The following is an 18,861-nucleotide window of genomic DNA, read 5'->3' on the forward strand; positions in this document are numbered from 1 at the left end:
CGGCTCAGGTCATGATCTCAGGATCCTGGGATCGAGTCCCGCATCGGGCTCTCTGCTCAGCAGGGAGCCTGCTTCCCCCTCTCTCTCTCTCTCTGCCTGCCTCTCCATCTACTTGTGATTTCTCTCTGTCAAATAAATAAATAAAATTAAAAAAAAATATTAAAAAAAAAAAAAAAAAACCACCTGTATTAGGCAGGAAGGTAAGTTCTGACAGAGCGCATGTACAAAAGCTGGGTAGCACCAAGAAGCACCAGGGGTCCCCGATACCAAAGTTTTCAAATTATAAAGAGACTAGGAAGATAGGGCAGGGCTTGAACCATGAGGGACAAAGTTATCTGAGTATCAGACCATAAATTATAGGGAATCATATTTTAAACAAAAGAATGACAGAGTCATACTTGCATTTCAGCAAAGCATCTTTTTTAAGCAGTTTAGAAAATAAATGGAAGTAATACAAGACACCAGTTATGAGAACATGAAAATAGTCTACTGAATATATAACAGAACAATACTGAGGAGGTAAAAGCAGCCTGACTGATGAGATATCTAAGGGGTGAGTGATAATGACTCAAAAACTGAAAACCAAGGTTCAGAAATTTAGCAATCAACAGTCAAAGATGAATTAACAAAAAGCTGAAGTGAAGGCCATTTGAAGAAACAGATAAAGAACATAGTTGCGAACATGACGATTTTGAAATGCTATTATATATCCACTTGGAAAATTTAATGGGAAGTTGGCCATCTAGGTCTAGCAATCAAGAGGTGATTTTTTTTTTTTTTTTTTTTAGGATTCATGAATACATGAATAGAATTTGAAGATGTAGGAAAAAAATGGGCACACTAAGAAAGGAGGGAGAATGAGGAAACACTTCTAAATATGAGCTTTAGAGCCAAAAAGAAAAGGCAACTAAGAATTAACCCATAGAGGAGACTAAGAATCAACCCAAAGGAAGAAGCAGGAGCATAGGAATAGTATTGGAAAGGAAGGAAATTAAAGAAGTAGTAAACCACATCAAATGTGAAAGCAAGGTCAAATAAGACACCACTAGTGAAACCAATGTATGTAGCAGTTAAGAGACTATTAGCAAAAGAAGTCTGAACTCAGTAGCAGGCAGGTGTGTAAACTCAGGAGCCTTAAGTTGGAGTAGGAATTGGAAGATGAAGTGGAAACAAATTACTTCAAGAAGCTATCCTATAACTTGAGGGAAAGAGAGAGAAAGAGAAAGAGAGGATATTTCCTTGAGAATGGAACGAAGTAAAAGAAAAGTTGGTGGTGGTGTTTTTTTTTTAAAGACAACATAACTTTAGAAATTCTTATCAGTTGAGGAGTCCGTGGAGATGAGCATGGGCATGGGAGACATGTGAGGCCACTGATCTCAGAGAAGCCAAGAAGGAATCCTATTCTAAGAGGACCGAATGTCAGCCCAGTCCCAATCCAGAGGAACTCACCTGCCTTGAAGATAGGGCCACAAACCAGTCAGGTGAGAAGCTGAGGAAGACACCTACTGTTTCAGTGGCACAAACATTAATTGGTGACCATGAGAATGGCATTGTTCAGTAGAAGGAATGAGAAAAGCAATGAAGTTTTACAACTCTCCCCATGGGCAATACAAGGGAGGTCCTGAGGCTCTGGGAGTGGGTCTGGAATATTTTCCTTATGGATAAGGAAAAGACTATTCGAGTCATGAATTATCAGTTTATATGTGTATAGGATCATGGATGACAAGCTATTAATAAACTTAAGGCCCAGAAGTCACCATGAACAACTTACAGAAGACATTCTTCTCATATACTCTTAACCACATAAAACATCAAAAAAACAAAACACTAACCAAGTAGAACTGAAAATAAAGCATACAACGTTACCTTTGCAGAGCTATATTAACCACCAGACCTTACTAAATAATGCATGTTAAAGACGACACCTAATTACAATTTAATGATTATGATAATGCAGGAGGGCTATATGAAAATAATATGGTGCTGGGGCGCCTGGGTGGCTCAGTTGGCTAAGCATCTGCCTTCGGCCCAGGTCATGATCCCAGGTTCCTGGGACTGAGCCCCACGTCAGGCTCCCTGCTCAGCGGGAAGTCTGTTTCTTCCTCTCCCTCTACTGCTATTCCTGCTCGTGCTCTCTCCCTCTCTCTCTCTGTTAAACAAATAAAATTTAAAAAACAAACAAACAAACAAAAAACTTGAGAGAAATAGAAATAACACAAAGAAAAGGAAAAATCACGATTTTACATGGCAGGTAGTAAACCCACATAAAATACTTCCTTAATCTGTGGGAGTAAACTTTCTTTAATTGCATAAATTTAAAAAATTAATGGACGGCAAAATAAAACAGATTCAATAGAAAAAAAGAGTTTATGAAATTAAGCCATCAGTGGACTGTGGGGGTAGTATTCAACCTTCTCAACTCAACCTGAGTTCTGTCTCTATAAAGGATATTTTCCCTGAAAATACAAAGTTACCTGGAAATAAAACAGATGAAAGCTCATCTATGCCACCCACCTTCTCACCAAAATATATCCCACCTTTATTATTAATTATTTGCTTAGTATCGTGCCTATCTTTTGTACCTCTTAGTACTTAACAGAGTCTGGTATATGGCGGATATTCATTAAAAAGAAAACTTAAGGGGCACCTGGGTGGCTCAGTGGGTTAAAGCCTCTGTCTTCGGCTCAGATCATGATCCCAGGGTCCTGGGATCAAGTCCCACATCCGGCTCTCTGCTCAGCGGGGAGCCTGCTTCTCTCTCTCTCTCTTTCTCTCTCTCTCTCTCTCTCTCTGCTTGTGATCTCTGTCAAATAACTAAAATCTTAAAAAAAAAAAAGAAAAAAAAAGAAAGAAAGAAAGAAAAGAAAAGAAAAAGAAAACGTAAGGCATGGGCTTGGGAAACAGGGGTAAAAGAGGTTAAAAGGTATAAATTACCAGTTATAAGTCCTAGGGATGTAATGTATAGCACAGTGACTAGAGATAAATATACCGTAATTGTGGGGCACCTGGGTGGCTCCGTGGGTTAAAGCCTCTGCCTTCGGCTCAAGTCATGATCTCAAGGTCTTGGGATTGAGCCCCACACTGCTCAGCAGGGAGCCTGCTTTCTCCTCTCTCTCTCTCTGTCTGCCTCTCTGCCTACTTGTGATCTCTGTCTAATAAATAAATAAATAAATAAAATCTCAAAAAAAAAATCCATAATTGTATTTTCAGAAGTTGCTAAAGAGTAGACCTTAGAAGTTCTCACAAGAAAAAAATCTGTTAACTGTAAGTGCTAATGGATGTAAACTATACTTATTATGATAATCATATGTGTATGTGTGTGTGTGTGTGTACAATATACACACAAATTTTTTTTAAGATTTTATTATTTGAGAAAGAGAGCAAGCACGAGCAGGGAGGAGGGGGAAAAACAGGCCTTCCTTCTCAGCAGGGGCTCAATCCTAGGACCCTGGGCTCATGACCTGAGCCAAAGGCTGATGCTTAACCAACTGAGCCACCCAGGTGTCCCTATATATTGGACATATTGGACAATATTGAATCATTATGTCATACACCTAAAATTAACATGTTATATCAATTATATTTCAGTATCTTTAATGAAAAATTAATGAAAACATTATGATAAAAAATAATGAAAGCAAAATCATTATGAAAAAAAAGCATGAATAAACTCCAGCCAACTCCTAATCTCGGTTTCCAACCTATTCACAGAAGATATACAAATTTATATAAAAGATTACTCTCCTTAACTATCTACAAGAAACTAAATACCATAATATGTAAAAATAACATACCCCCGCTCTAATGCAAGCTACAATGTTTAAAATTTTCTTGTTCTTAATTTAAAGGTTTTTTTTTTTAAGATTCTATTTATTTATTTGACAGAGAGAGATCACAAGTAGGCAGAGAGGCAGGCAGAGAGGGAGAGGAGGAAGCAGGCTCCCTGCTGAGCAGAGAGCCCGACGTGGGACTCGATCCCAGGACCCTGAGATCATGACCCGAGCCGAAGGCAGTGGCTTAACCCACTGAGCCACCCAGGCACCCCACTTGTTCTTAATTTAACTAGCATGTGTGTTATCACACATTGAAGAGTAACTGATACATCATATATTTAAATGTTTTTTTTTAACTTAGCCATTCTGACCATATGATTCTAAAATACAAGATTCTTTAAAGGAGTCAAATACCATGGACTGGGGGTAGAGGTGAGGAGTCACAAGCAGTCATGTTGACCTTTGCAACTCCGGAACCCTTTCTTAGACATTTCTGAGGCATTGGAAGTTCCAAATCCCGCTCAACATTGCTTAAGGAAATGCTTTGTTCAGACTGTTTTCAGAAAAAACAGTCAATAACCATGCTTGTGCCTCTGAATTCAGCTGCACCAGCTGCTCACTTAATGACACTGAAATTAGGAAGCTTTGTTCTAATGGTGGCCACAGAGGCTCCTTTGGTCGAGTTGTATTTCCCAAACAAACCAAAGCCTTTAAAAGGCACACACCAATACACACAGGTCCAGAGAATAAATTATTTGCAAAATGAAATAAAGCAAGCCAAAGAACCCAAATAAAAAGTACAAGAATTCAGAAGGGAATGCAGTGAGAGGGGAGAATCACCTCAAACGCCTAAACTTTAATTACTTCCTTTTAAAAGCACAATGTTGGGGCGCCTGGGTGGCTCAGTGGGTTAAGCCTCTGCCTTTGGCTCAGGTCATGATCTCAGGGTCCTGGGATCGAATCCAGCATTGGGCTCTCTGCTCAGCAGGGAGCCTGCTTCCTCCTCTCTCTCTCTCTGCCTATCTCTCTGCCTACTTGTGATCTCGCTCTGTCAAATACATAAATAAAATTTTTTTTTAAAAGCACAATGTATATCTTAAAATACCTTCCTAGGAACATGGGGCTTGCTATGATTCTGGTCAACAATACTCAGTACTACATGGATAATCTATCATTGCCAAGAGTGGCATCAAAGCCTCAACAGGCAGAACTGTGCTATTAAACCTCGCAGTGGGCCTTTCTTCCCCCAGTTTAGATCTCCATCGGAAGCAGTACAGCAGGATCCACCGTCAGCTCCCCCTACCTGTTTACTCGCATTCAGAAGGTATTTTCTACGTGCTGAGAGGCTGCAAAAAGCACAAATAACAAGGAAAAGCAAAATCATGGATGAAAAACTGAAACAAAATAAAATGAAATGTGCCATGGGCTGAAAAAAAGGCTGGGTCCTTAGACCTGGCAGTCACACTGTACGAGTCCTCTGGGGAGAGGCTCCGAAGACTTACAGCCCACAAGTCACAGTGTCCCTTGTATTTATGACCTAACTTGACTCTGAGCTCACCCCAGACTCAGGCATTGGTAGGACGCAGGTGAGTCTGTGGTGCATGCAGAAGTCAGACCCAAGTTACTAGCTCTAGCCCACGTGATCCTGATGGCGTAAGCCTGGCTAGAATTGGGATGTCCCTCAATGTAACAGGGAAGCAAACCAGTAAGGAAGTGACAGACGAGGCTTAGAGAGTTCCTGGACATCAGAAAGGCCTAATTTCGACAGGATTTGAGGCACAGCCCAGCCGTTTGCCAAGAGGGCTCAGGTGTGATTCCATTCAATTCCACAAATATGATGCATCTTTTGCCAACTCAAACGTAAGAAAGGACTCCAAATTATATTTATATCCTTGGGATATAAGACAGTGTTGGAACAGATAGTAGGCACTTAATAAATATCGAAGAAAGGGAGGAAAGGAAAAAAATAAAAGGCAGGGAGGCAGGCAGGTAAAGAACTTCTGCTGAGTGAGCATTTGCTGGTACTGAGGATACGAAGATGAACAGTTCGGCAAATGAATTTCAGAGGTGCTGGCTAGAGATTCAATCAGCGCCCCCCTCACCCATTTTCTAAAGTAGCTTTGATTTAATGAGCTCTTCTTCTTGAGACATCAGACAGATAAATGAAAGTTAAACTAGTCTGGAAAAATTAAGCTGCAGGCTTTTGTTGTTAAAATTCTGAAAACAAGAAACTAAAACGAGTTTTTAACCCTGGCCACACATAAGAATCATGCAAGAAACTTAAATTTGCTAGCTATTGGGTCCCATGTGGGATTAAATCACCAATTAAATTACAATCTCCAAGGAACAGGTAAAGATAACTACTATTTTTAAATACACATGCGATTCTAATCTGCATCAAATTATGAGAACCATTCTTCAGTAAATAATGGTAAAGTTTTCAGCCCAGGATCTATTATGATCTTGGTAAGCTATACCAGAAAGCTAAGCTGCATTTAATAACCATGAGTATGTTTACAGCTTTTACAGCAATAAATGAGACTCATTGGTTTAAGCAAAAATCACTTACTTTACTCTCCTGACCAAAAACAGCAATGGAGAAACACTAGGACACTGATAAAACCAAAAATAAATTTTTTTTAAATTTAAAAAACCATTTTAGATATCCAGCTCAGCACACTGGCACAAAATGTCTCTAAATAGCTCAGAAATAATTACAATATAATTAAAGGTTTTCAAACACAGGATTCTGACATTAATTTGAAGATTACTTATTTTGTTTAAATCACCTCTTTTTTTTTAAAAAAAAAAAAAAAACAGCTTTATTCATAACAGCCCCAAATTGAAACAGAACCAGGATATCCCTGAATACCTCCCCTTTATAAAAATGGGTTTTCTTGGGGCTCCTGGATGGCTCAGTTAAGCGTCTTCTTGGTTTCAGCCCAGGTCATGATATTAGGGTCGTGAAATCAAGCCCCGTGTCTGGTTCCAAGCTCAGTGTGAGATCGACTTGATTCTCTTTCCCCACATACCATGAGAGACTGTGAACACTGAGAAACAAACTGAGTGTTTTGGAGAGGGGGGAGGTTGGGGGTTGGGTGAGCCTGATGGTGGGGATTAAGGAGGGCACCTATTGCATGGAGCACTGGGTGTGCAGCATCAACAATGAATCTTGGAACACTGAAATAAATACATCCATACATACATAAAAGATTCTCTCTCCCCACAGGCACCTGGGTGGCTCAGTCGGTTAAGCATCAGCCTTCGCTCAGGTCATGATTCTGGAGTCAGGGGATGGAGCCCAGCATTGGACTCCCTGCTCAGTGAGGAGCTGGCCTCTCCCTCTGCCCCTCCCCCCACTCATGTTTTCTCTCTCTCAAGTAAATAGGTAAATAAAATCTTTAAAAAATAAAAAAAAAAGTTCTAAAATTGATTGTGGAGCAGTGCACAACTCTCTGACAATACCAAAACTACTGAATTGTATACTTTAAACAGGTTAAATTGGCATGTGACTCTTATCTCAATAAAGCTATTAAACACGGGGCGCCTGGGTGGCTCAGTGGGTTAAAGCCTCTGCCTTCGGCTCAGGTCATGATCCCAGAGTCCTCGAATCGAGCCCCACATCAGGCTCTCTGCTCTCTGCTCTCTCTGTCTGCCTCTCTGCCTACTTATGATCTCTGTCTGTCAAATATGTAAATATTTTTTTTTAAAAAAGCTATTAAACATATAAAAGAAATATTTAAGTAGATTTTCTCAATTATATTAAAACTGAATTTTTTTATAGTTGTACACGGGCTGTGACTATTCCACAAACTATTAGTATAAATCAATTTTTAATGTTAAGTTTTCTTTTTCACATTCTCCAAAATCAAGGGTGCAATCCATACTGAAAGAATTTTGGCTTCAACTGCTTTTGAAAATCACAGCCTAAAGCAACGTGAAATTATAAAAAGTAACACTAAAATACTGAAATTAATGATACCATCATCGGGGAGCAGTGAATAAAATGTGATTAAGTTATTAATGAATCACTAAGTGTGATGTGGTGGAAATGATATGGGCCTACATGTCCTAAATCCCAAATTCTAGATCTGACCCCATCATTTGTGAAGTATTCTTAGACAAACTACCCAAAATTGCCATAAAAACTCTAAGTCAGAAATTCATTTTAAGAGTAAGCTGAAGCAATGTTTAAGAAACCATTTGAAAACTGTTTGGTGCTTGAAAAAAATAGTGTTGAAATTATTTTGGCTTTGTTGCAAAAAGAGAGATCATGGAGTTCAGAGAGACTATGATGTGTTCCAAGAATCTCTAAAATTTTGTTCTCCACCCACTTTTCCCTGTAGCATCTCTTAAACTCTTCAAATTTTTCTTGTCTCCATATTTTCTCATCTATAAGGGAGAGACATATTTGCCTTTTTAAGAAGCTACTGAACTGGGGTGCTTAGTTCACCCACTTAACCCAATGGCTCAGTGGGTTAAGCCTCTGCCTTCCACTCAGGTCATGATCTCTGCTCAGCAGGAAGCCTGCCTCACCCTCTCTCTGCCTGCCTCTCCACCTACTTGCGATCCCTCTCTCTGTCAAATAAATATATAAAACCTTAAAAAAAAAAGTTACTGAACTATAAATCAAGTCCTCTACTTCATTCAGTCAATGAGCCAAACTGGCAACTGACTTCCTTCACCCCCTTTTGGACTCAGGAAGATACAGTGGGTTTTCATGATATTGCAATTATATAGTGCAAGCGGGTTTTGTGTAATAGTTGGTTTCATGGGTTTTTGTTTTGTTTTGTTTTTTGTTTTTAAACAAGAGTCCCAGCCAGCCAGGGGAAAGGAAAAGAGCCAGAAGAAACATTATGAAGAAGCACGGAAGTTCTAATAACCAGAAGAGCAGACTGACACAGAGGTTCTTATCAGGAAGGGTCCCTATTTACAGTCAAGGAGCAAATCCAAATTTCCGCGCACACAACTACCACTTTTTTACAGTAATCAGTCTTCTCCTTCAGAAACCCCATCTCGGTGAAGCCCTGCAAATGAGTTAATTCCATTTCAAAAAAAGTTACACTCTTCTCTAAAGCAAGTAACTGTTAGGCCCCCAGGATAACAACCATATGATTATGACAAAAGCTTTCCGTTTAAAAAGGGAAGATATGGGCAAATAGAAATGTTTCTCCAAACTTTTTCAAGCATTACTTAAAACTGTTATAAGGCACGATTATAAATGATCATGAATTTAATACTATTATTTAATTGAATCTTCAATTCTTTTGTAAGGATTAATTATTGCTTATATTAAATTTCCTCCACTGTGTGACAATATGGAAATATATAGACCCACACATGTGTGAGCTGCTCAACTATAATTAATGATGCACTTTTATTCTCTATTATTGTGTGGAAAACATTCTGACACAAAATAAATGAAGCATAATCATTCAGAGTAATGATTCGAATGTACTGATTAATGAAACCAAATAGCTTCTCTGTTCTTTAGTTAAATTAAAACATTTACACTCTGGGAATCATAGGGGCATCCCTAAGTGGATGTTTCCTAGGTAATCATTTTCCCTTATAGAAATCACCTTACCCTGCCATCACTGTAAATAAATTCCCATCGGTCGTAAAATGTACCATTATTTTATGTCCAAGAAACAAAAACTCTGTCAATCAAAATATTCTCCAATACTAAGTTGTCTTCAGAGATGTTAAAAAAGTGTGAGGAAGAAACTGGAGAGAATGTGACCCATATGCTTAAAAACCATCAGATGGTGCGAGAAAGGAAAGAAGGAAAGAGGGAGGGAAGGAAGGAAGAGAGGAGAAAAGAATCATATGATTATTCAGATGGATAGATAGGCTGACTGATTTCCAGAGCCCTAGCACAAACCTACTGACTTAGATATTCTGGAGACTGGGCTAAGATACTAGTAGAGTTGACCCTTGAACTACCAGAGGTTAGAGGTACCAAACGTGGCATGCAATTGAAAATCCAAGTATAACTTCTGACTACCCGAAAAACCCAACTACTCATCAGTGACCTGCTACTGACTGGAAGACTTCCCAATAACACAGTCGATGAACATGTATTTTGTATGTTATGCTTATTATACACTTTATTCTTATAACAGAGTCACCTAGAGAAAAGAAAATGTTAAATCATTTACAGAACTGCACTGATTTATCGAAAAAAGTCTGCATAGAAGTGGATCTGTGCAGTTCAAATCCATGTTGTTCAAGGGTGTCAACTGTTATTTGTAAAAAGCTCCCCAGGCAAGAGACCTAGAACTGACAGGCAGAGACCCATCAATTACACCAGTTTTCTAATTCTAAGAACCTCAAACACGACGGCCGCCATGATGGATACTGCACTTTGTTTTCAACAGCTGTTTATAGGTATACATAAAATATGTCCTATAATGGAAACTGAAGAGCCTGAAAATACCACTAAAAAATGTATGGATTTTAACACCAATACTGATGAGGGCAGAGACAAAAGAAGCCTCTTAAAGTCTCTGTATAGGATTCCCTCCTCCCATCACTGAACCAGCCCCCTGGGTAGAGCCAGGCCCCAGTGACAATAGTATGGGTGTTAAATTTCTGGTTCAGGAAGAGCTCCAAGTCTTATATTGGGTCTACAAGTATCTAGAGAGCCGTTGGTAACCAACTACCACCCTGGGCCAATCCTGGGCCAGACAGCTCTAGAAAACCAGAGAAGCAACAAAGCAATGAAGTAACAGTACTGTTAGAGGCCGACAAAACAGGTCTTACAGCCCAACATTGCCACTTTTTTTTTTAATTTTTTAAAAATATTTTATTTATTTATTTGAGAGACAGTGAGAGAGAGCATGAGCGAGGAGAAGCTCAGAGAGAGAAGCAGACTCCCCATGGAGCTGGGAGCCCAATGCGGGACTCGATCCCGGGAATCCAGGATCATGACCTGAGCCGAAGGCAGTCGTCCAACTAACTGAGCCACCCAGGCATCCCCCAACATTGCCACTTAATTGCTATGTGATCTTGAGACTGATACTGAACCTCGATGACCTCATGGAGGAACAACATGGATAATAATCAGATTTGCCATGAAGATTCACTGAGATAACACATGTAAAACACCTTATGCAATAAGTGGTACAAAGTAGGTGTTCAGTAATTAGAAAATGACATCACTACTGTTGCTTCTTTCGTCTATCTCTGCTTTTTTTTAAAAATTACTTTTAGTACTACAGATTTCAATACTAATCATTCTATTAACATGCATTGATTTTTTGTCTCTACTTCTAATTTACAGACTTAAAGACCATGTTTAACGTCATGGTTCTTCTGTGTTCCTCGGAGTTCAACACATGGTATTAAGCAACTAGTAGATATTTTATCAACGCAACCATTCACTCAACAGATAATTACAGATTTGTCATGTGCAAGACACCATCCGCGGCATGGGGAACAGCATACTGATCTCTACCCTTGCATTTACAAACCATGATCAGTAAGATCTAGTCCATTTTATTGAATTATTCATTGGAACAGCAGAAACATGCACATGTGTAAATCACCACATACAGGCAGAGAAGGTCACCTCCCATAGATTTACAATAACCTGTTCCCCTACTCCACTCTGACTGGAAAAATATAAGAAAATAAGTCACCTTAATTAATTATTAAAACTACCAATTTCAACTTGCATAGACCAGAGTCTCATGTTCCAAAACCCTCAACTAATGGGGTCTAAATATAAAAAATGTCTGTCCATGCTCCATAACTTGTAGAAGAGCCCATCACAAATTTCACCTAATTAAAAATATTATACTGAAAAACTGTTGATTCAAGGACAAAAGAAATCACTAAAACAAAAATGTATCTCTATATGATGCTATAAAATATTTCAGTGTATTCACAAATTGGGCTTTGCCTACAATTCCAAAATCTCATTTTCTCATGCAAAATTTCTTCCAGTTAGGAAAAATGGTCTAAGTGAGCTCAAAAACCTGTTTTGAGGAAATTATACTGTATTGTAAGTAGCTAAGAAAGAGATTGTATGGTATCAAAATCAAAAGCCTGTCAGTAAAGAAAAAACACAATTTTCTCTATTTGTTCTGCACCACACTTTGTTCCCCTCCAAACCTACCTCCTGCCCAGTAACCCTCAGATTCCACACTGTGAGCTGACTGGGACTTCTACTGCTTACTGTAAGACCAACCAAAGACAAGATGTTTTGAAGGATGAATATGCACATATTTTTGTACAAGATGAGTATCTAGTTTGCTATTTCTGGCAAAGGACAGTGAATGTCCAAGGTTGTCAGTACAACTTTTATCTCCTGTGATTTAACTGGACCTTTAGCAAGCACAAAATATAACTTCAAAGGAAAGATTTCTTTTCCCCCCACGATAAAACAAAACAAGCCAGGGAATATTTTCCGGGGCGGGCGTGGGGGGGGGGGGGGCAGTGGGGATGGGGCGGGCTCTAACAGTCCTTAAACCAAGATTTAAGTTGGTAAAAAGTTTGAGAGAGGAAAATTAGAAATAAAAGAACTACTTTTGCAATTAGTAAAGCAAAATAAGGCAAATATCAATGAAGTATAGTATATAGCTAAAACATAAGGAACAGGAACTTTCAGACAAGAAGTTTAACTTTAGGTATCTGACAATATTGAGATGAGTGGACAATAGACAGATCTGCACAGTGGACTCAGATATCCCAGTTTTCAAACGGTGTGACCCACAGAAAAGGTATCATTTCTAGATCAATTATTAGTTATCTCATACAAAGTGATAGGAATGTGGATAATCTGATTTTGACAAACATTTTTTGAATACATTTGTTACGTATAAAACTCTGTAAGTCCTCTAGGATACAGACATGAATCCAAGTCCAAAATGTGTTTTCATGAACTCAGACCATAGTTTATTTTCAAAGATTTGGGCAGTTAATGTTGAAATAAGTATTAGGTTCTGACATATGAACGTGACATGTTTATAGCTCAAAAACAGTTGAATAATGGTAATTTCATATACTTGATACCTAACACCTATCTTTGGAAGTTAACAAAATAACTATGAAATAGAAGTCTAGGCAAAATGTCTCTAAAAGTACAGAAATTAAGATGCAAAAAAAAAAAAAAAAAAGGAAAAAAAACCCAAATTCATTCATTTGACTTTGCAAAAGCAGGACAGCTTCTTGAAGCAGATGGCATCTGAACTAGGAATCAGGTTTTGAGAGTTGGAATAGTTAGAAGAGGGAATATAGTGAGGAGGAAGTGGCAGATGGGAATTTTAGACTGGGGGAAAAGCAAGAACATAAGTACAGGATCATAAAGTGTAATAGAATAATTCAAATGGCAAAATTATCTTTTTTAATATCATAGAACAAGGATGTGAAGTTCTATATTAAAACAAAATTTAAATTCAATTCACCTGGGAAACTGATTTGTCCTTATACTCAAAAAGGAAAAAAAAAAACCTAGAATAATATAAAGGTTTTCTGATAAATGATAGAAAAATCATATAGGAACGTCAAATCAACCATCCCCGACAAAAGAACTGCAAACAGTCTCCAGTTCATAGACATCTCAATATAAAATAACAGACTAAAAGCTCCTCCCGTTCTGCTACAGATGCAGCACAAGGGTGCCCTGAATTCTATTCTGTTCGTTAATGAGCAAGAGCTTTCCCCCTGACTAGTGGCCTTATCGATGCCTCTGCCTTTCCTCCAAACACCAGGGTTTTAGAAAGACCCACTGGATTTAAAGGTCAAACTCTTCCCACCATTCTATTTTACAAATCACTACAAGTAGCCATTATACATTTGCCATGGAACTGGCAAAATTTAATAATCACTAGACCTGATGGAGTGCTTTGTGGGAACGCTGGCTTTTGCATGGTTATGAAGATGGTAATGAAGTCAAATCTACTGCTCCATTACACATATTATTTTTAGCCACAATAACAGTGTTCCGTTCAAGCTTTAGGACAGTATTTAAATAGATGGTTTAGGAAACAATAAAGCCTAAAAGAATACTGTAGGTGTATTCCAAATTTAGAGTGAGTAGGAAACATCAGGGGAATTTTATCTACTCCATCAAACAATAAAACACTCTGAGCCAGCAACAGAGAGAGGCCAAGAAAACAGGGGATGGGAATTTTTTTCTTATTGAAAAGTCGGCAAGCTAATAAAAATATTAATCAAAGAGCACATTAAACAATTATTGTTTGGCAGGACTTTTTTTAAAGAGTAATGTTAGGTGCTGTGCTAGTTCTACTGCATAAACATTTGACCCAAGAGATACAATCAGTTAAGATCACAACCGGTTAAAGGAGTAGGACAAGAGGAAGAACAGACTAAGGGACCACATGAAGAAGGAATAAGACACACATACAGTGAAAGACAGAACACGTCAAAGAAAGAAATACAGAGAAAAGCACCTATGATCAAACCCACAAGAACATAGAATAGCATTGCTTGATCTCTCAAAACATTTTTGCTTAAGTCTATTAGCTGTCTATTGTAGTTTCATGAATATATGCAAAAATGGAGATAACTTGTATCTTTGATATCTATGTCTTTGATATATATAGAGATATATAGAGATATATATATATACATAGAGAGAGAGAGAGAGAGATACCGAAGACATAGATATCAAAGATACAAGTTATCTCCATATATATAAAGATATATATATAGAGAGAGAGATACCGAAGACATAGATATCAAAGATACAAGTTATCTCCATCTCCACATATATATATATCTTTGATATATATATATATTGATATATATATCATATATATGATATCTATCTTTGATATATCTTTGATATATCTCCACATATATATCTTTGATATATAGATATATATCAAAGACCATATAAAATTATATTAAGGGTTGACTATAAAGGTTCTTTCTCAGCTAGAGCCCATGAAAACATTAGGGCATAATGCAAGAAGAATATAGCTAGTATTTGGGGAAAATGGGATATTCCTATTGAAAATGTTGGAAGATAACAAAATGTGGTAAATTAATCATTGTTTGTATGCTTGAGCATGATACAAAGTTTGATCATAGAAGTTAGAGGAGGTAGGCTTAATTTGCGAAATGTAGCCACGAATTTCAACAGTCTTATCTCCATTTAGAGTTTTAGATTTAGAGAATTAGATTGTGATTGTTTACAAGATCCTTCCACAATTTTATGTCAATTTATTTTTTACGGTCTGATAGCTGGGTTTGGTTTTAGTTTTTAAAGATTTATCTATTTTAGCTATCTTAGATACTCTGCAAGCATGCATGAGCATGGTGGGGAAGAGGAGAGGGAGAGGGAGAAAGAGAATTTCCAGGGGACTCCTTGCTAAGCAAGGGGCCAACACGGGGCTCGATCCCAGACCCTGAGATCATGCCCTAAGCGGAAATCAAGAGTCGGACGCTTAACCGACTGAACCACCACAGAGCCCCTGGTTTTGGTTTTTAACTTAGAGGTGGTGAGAGATGAATGATAAGATGTTTCTAGAAGTTAATGTGAATTCAAACTTGCTAATTAGGAAACCCACCAGGGCATGTGACTGTGTTTTGTCTACATGATCTCTACATACTATTTTACTTTCCAGGTTGTTATTTGTAGGGGCTATACCACTTAAGTCCAAAGAAGCCTCCAATGTAGTCACCCAGCTCGCTTCCCAGATGCAAAAACGGTACAGGACCTTGTCACTGATTTTTAGGTGGAGGGAGAAGGCAGTGGCAGAAAGGCACCGTGAAGGGCTGGCTCGTCTGAAAGACCTGGAACAGCAGGTATAGTAGGAGCAGAAACCAGGAACAGGAAAACTGGCCACTGTCACCAGCACTCACTTTTATAACCAACACCTGACTGCCTCTGCCTGCACCACAGACCCACACAGATGAAGCTTTGGCCAAAATCCACATCAGTACAGAGCAAAAGTCAGCAAACCTTTTTTGTTGAGAGCCAGAAAGTATTTTCGGCTTCATAGGCCAGAGTCCAAAAAAGCCCCAGACAACACTTAAACAAATGGGATGTGCACCCATAAAACTTTATTTATAAAACCAGGCTGTGGCCCATAGTTGGCCAACATCTGGCCCTGACTTCTCAACTCTCGAAAGTTGTTTTTCCGGTAACATTCACAGCCTCCTTTTGAAGGGCTCAGGAGTCCTAGTGCTATTATAGCGTTTGGGTGCAATGATAATAGTAACAAGCACCACACTGACTGTTGCTACCGGTAGCATTTGTGGAGCACTTGCTATGTACCAGTCACTGCAGGAATTATTTTACATAAAATTCCCTGAAAACTCGCACCTCCTTGAGGTAACTAACCGTGGTTACCATTATTCCTATTTTCAGATATAATGTCACAGCATAAAATGTCAAACAGCCTTCACTGGTGGAGCGACTAAACCCAAGTTCTTTGTCACTCTGACCCTTGGCCAGCCCAGGGGAATCTAACTTTGGAATTCACCAGAGTCAACAAGAAGCTTATTTATTTATTTATTTATTTATTTATTTATTAAAGATTTTATTTATTTATTTGACAGAGATCACAAGCAGGTAGAGAGGCACGCAGAGAGAGAGGAGGAGGAAGCAGGCTCCCTACTGAGCAGAGAGCCTGATGCGGGGCTCGATCCCAGGACCCTGAGATCATGACCTGAGCCGAAGGCAGCGGCTTAACCACTGAGCCACCCAGGCGCCCCGTCAAGCTTATTTAAATACCGATTCCTGGGTTCCACTTTCAAAGGTTCTGATTGCATCATCATCCTAGGTTATGCCTAGAAGTCTGCATTTTAACAAACACTTCTGGTAAATCTGGTGCCAACTGTCCGTGGAACAAACACTGAGAGATACTACAATTCCGTACAGCATCCGTGCCAGGAGCCAAGTATCCGTGTTGAAACTGCTGGTGCCTGCTAAGACCATCATTTGAGCAAATGATTATCCTCAGTGAGGAAAAGCTGCAGTAGATTTCAAGATAAATTTTATTTTTGGCTTGCTTTATATTCTTATTCATTAAAAATTATGAAAGTAACACTGAGGTTTTTAATATTTGATGTAAATATAAAATAAAAGATTTAAATTTTAGAAGCCAATTTTTATGAAAATTATTAGCTAAATAAATCCCTGGTATTTTAAGCCTAAGGAGAGACTGACGATCTACCTGGTAGCATTTTTGTTTTAAAGACGTAAATATAGAGATGTAAATCTCTCCTTGTGTCTTCCAAATGTAACCGTCTAGAACATTTTACTTCTGTGCCACTGAGGATGCTGGAGAGGAACTGTGACATAGTTAGGCAGTAATTTCATTTGGAATTAATTGTGACAACACAACTTGTTGAATAAGGAGTAGATCATAGGGGCGCCTGGGTGGCTCAGTGGGTTAAGCCGCTGCCTTCGGCTCAGGTCATGATCTCGGGGTCCTGGGATCGAGTCCCGCATCGGGCTCTCTGCTTGGCAGGGAGCCTGCTTCCCTCTCTCTCTCTCTCTGCCTGCCTCTCCATCTACTTGTGATTTCTCTCTGTCAAATAAATAAATAAAATTAAAAAAAAAAAAAAAGGAGTAGATCATAGCCCAAGGTATAAGTTCAGACAGGAAGCAGCAGCCACATGAATTCTACCATCAGAAACACATGCGACCAGAAACCACATGATGTGAATGTTGGCAAAGATCCTGCATCAGAAGTTAATGCAGGTCAGAGATAGAACAGCAAAGTGGTTTAATAAATAAATGAATGAATGAATGAATGAATAAATGAATCCTGGAGGATCTTCTCACTTCTGAGAGTAGCTGATGCCCCTGAGCTTCGGCCTTTCTGGAGGAGTCCAGAACCATCTGCATAAGCAATCCCACAATAGCAGAGTTGGGGTCAGCCACTCGGAAGGAAGCAGGGACTTGACATTTATTTAACACATGCCTAGGCCAAGATACGTGCTAAATGCTGCAGCTAAATCACTAATTAAAATACCCTCCCTGTTCTCAAGGAGCTTATAATCTGACAGAAGTGAGGCTTCCAGCCCCAGCTGATGTCAGCTTCTGGTCATGTCATTTAAGTTCCTGAGCCTCAGGGGGTTTTTTATTTGTAAAGTAGAGGTAATAAATTCTTCAGTTATTAGTGTCAAATGAGAATCTCTGTCACGTGTGAGGTGCCACTATATAATTAATTGGTAATTAATTCTCAGTGCATGGTGAAGAGGACGCCCGAGGTGGGCTACATAGGAAGCCCCATTGAGTGCACGAACAGTAAGTGAGCAGAAAAGAAAGAAACACCTGTTAGTACACCCAGGTGCGTTCTTCACAAGGAGAACACAATGAGGGCACGACCCAGGGTAGTTTTACCAGTACACCCCTTATTCTTAGAAACTTCACAGGGATGAGTGATTGGAGGAGGGCGTGGTACCTTACAGACTGGAGACAAAAGCATGGCCCCGCTCTCCCTCAACATCATGGGACCCTAAGAGGAAAGAGTTTGCTAAAAACTCCATGGAAGATGGTGAACAAACAACTCTTACTATTTGGTAAACCTGTTCAGAAATTCCACTAAATACCATTTCTCTTCAGAGAAACTTAATCCACCACAGAAACTGTAAACTACTGTATTGTGTCCCAAGCTTTTAAAAAATAAGAAATCTGTGCAATTATTCTACATTTAGTAGAATTGTACAATTATCATTTATAAAATTCTCTTTTAATCACTAAAAAAAGTTAGTAAAATTCTAAATACAATTCCGAGTTTAATCTCCATTACATCCATTTTTACTTTATTCATACTGTAATATATTCACTGCTTTTCAGGTATATGATGGGGTAAATTAGTTCTATAAACACACACACACACAGTCCAATAAACATTTCCACCCATATTTAAAAAAAAAAAACTAGAGAACAGAAAACACACCAGGTTCATAAATACAAGTTTCTTTCATTCCACTGTAAAAAGAGGTTACCATGTTCTCTTCCCAATCCTTTTATCTTCAAAATATATTAACAGTAGACACTATTAATTCATATGCCAATTTATTTAGTAAGTGTGTACTTTAATAAGCCCATAAAGAAATAATAATCAATTACATGTTAAAAACTCCACAGTTAATCCAAACA

The 18,861-nt window shown here is 38.6% G+C and overlaps 1 protein-coding gene across 8 annotated transcripts in view; it reads right to left on the reverse strand.

The window, feature by feature from the left end:
- Window positions 1–18,861, reverse strand: part of KLF12 (KLF transcription factor 12) — a 512,550-nt gene that overhangs the window by 316,539 nt on the left and 177,150 nt on the right. For 2 of the 8 annotated variants that reach the window (XM_082701280.1, XM_082701276.1), the window contains exon 2: window positions 2,648–2,821. The exons of the other annotated variants lie outside the window; for them this stretch is intronic. The gene's annotated coding sequence lies outside the window, so the exon portion shown is untranslated. The remainder of the gene's footprint in view (window positions 1–2,647; window positions 2,822–18,861) is intronic. 8 annotated transcript variants of the gene reach the window in all.

This window comes from Mustela nivalis (genome assembly GCF_964662115.1).
Source record: "Mustela nivalis genome assembly, chromosome: 15".
Classification (NCBI taxonomy): Eukaryota; Metazoa; Chordata; class Mammalia; order Carnivora; family Mustelidae; genus Mustela; species Mustela nivalis.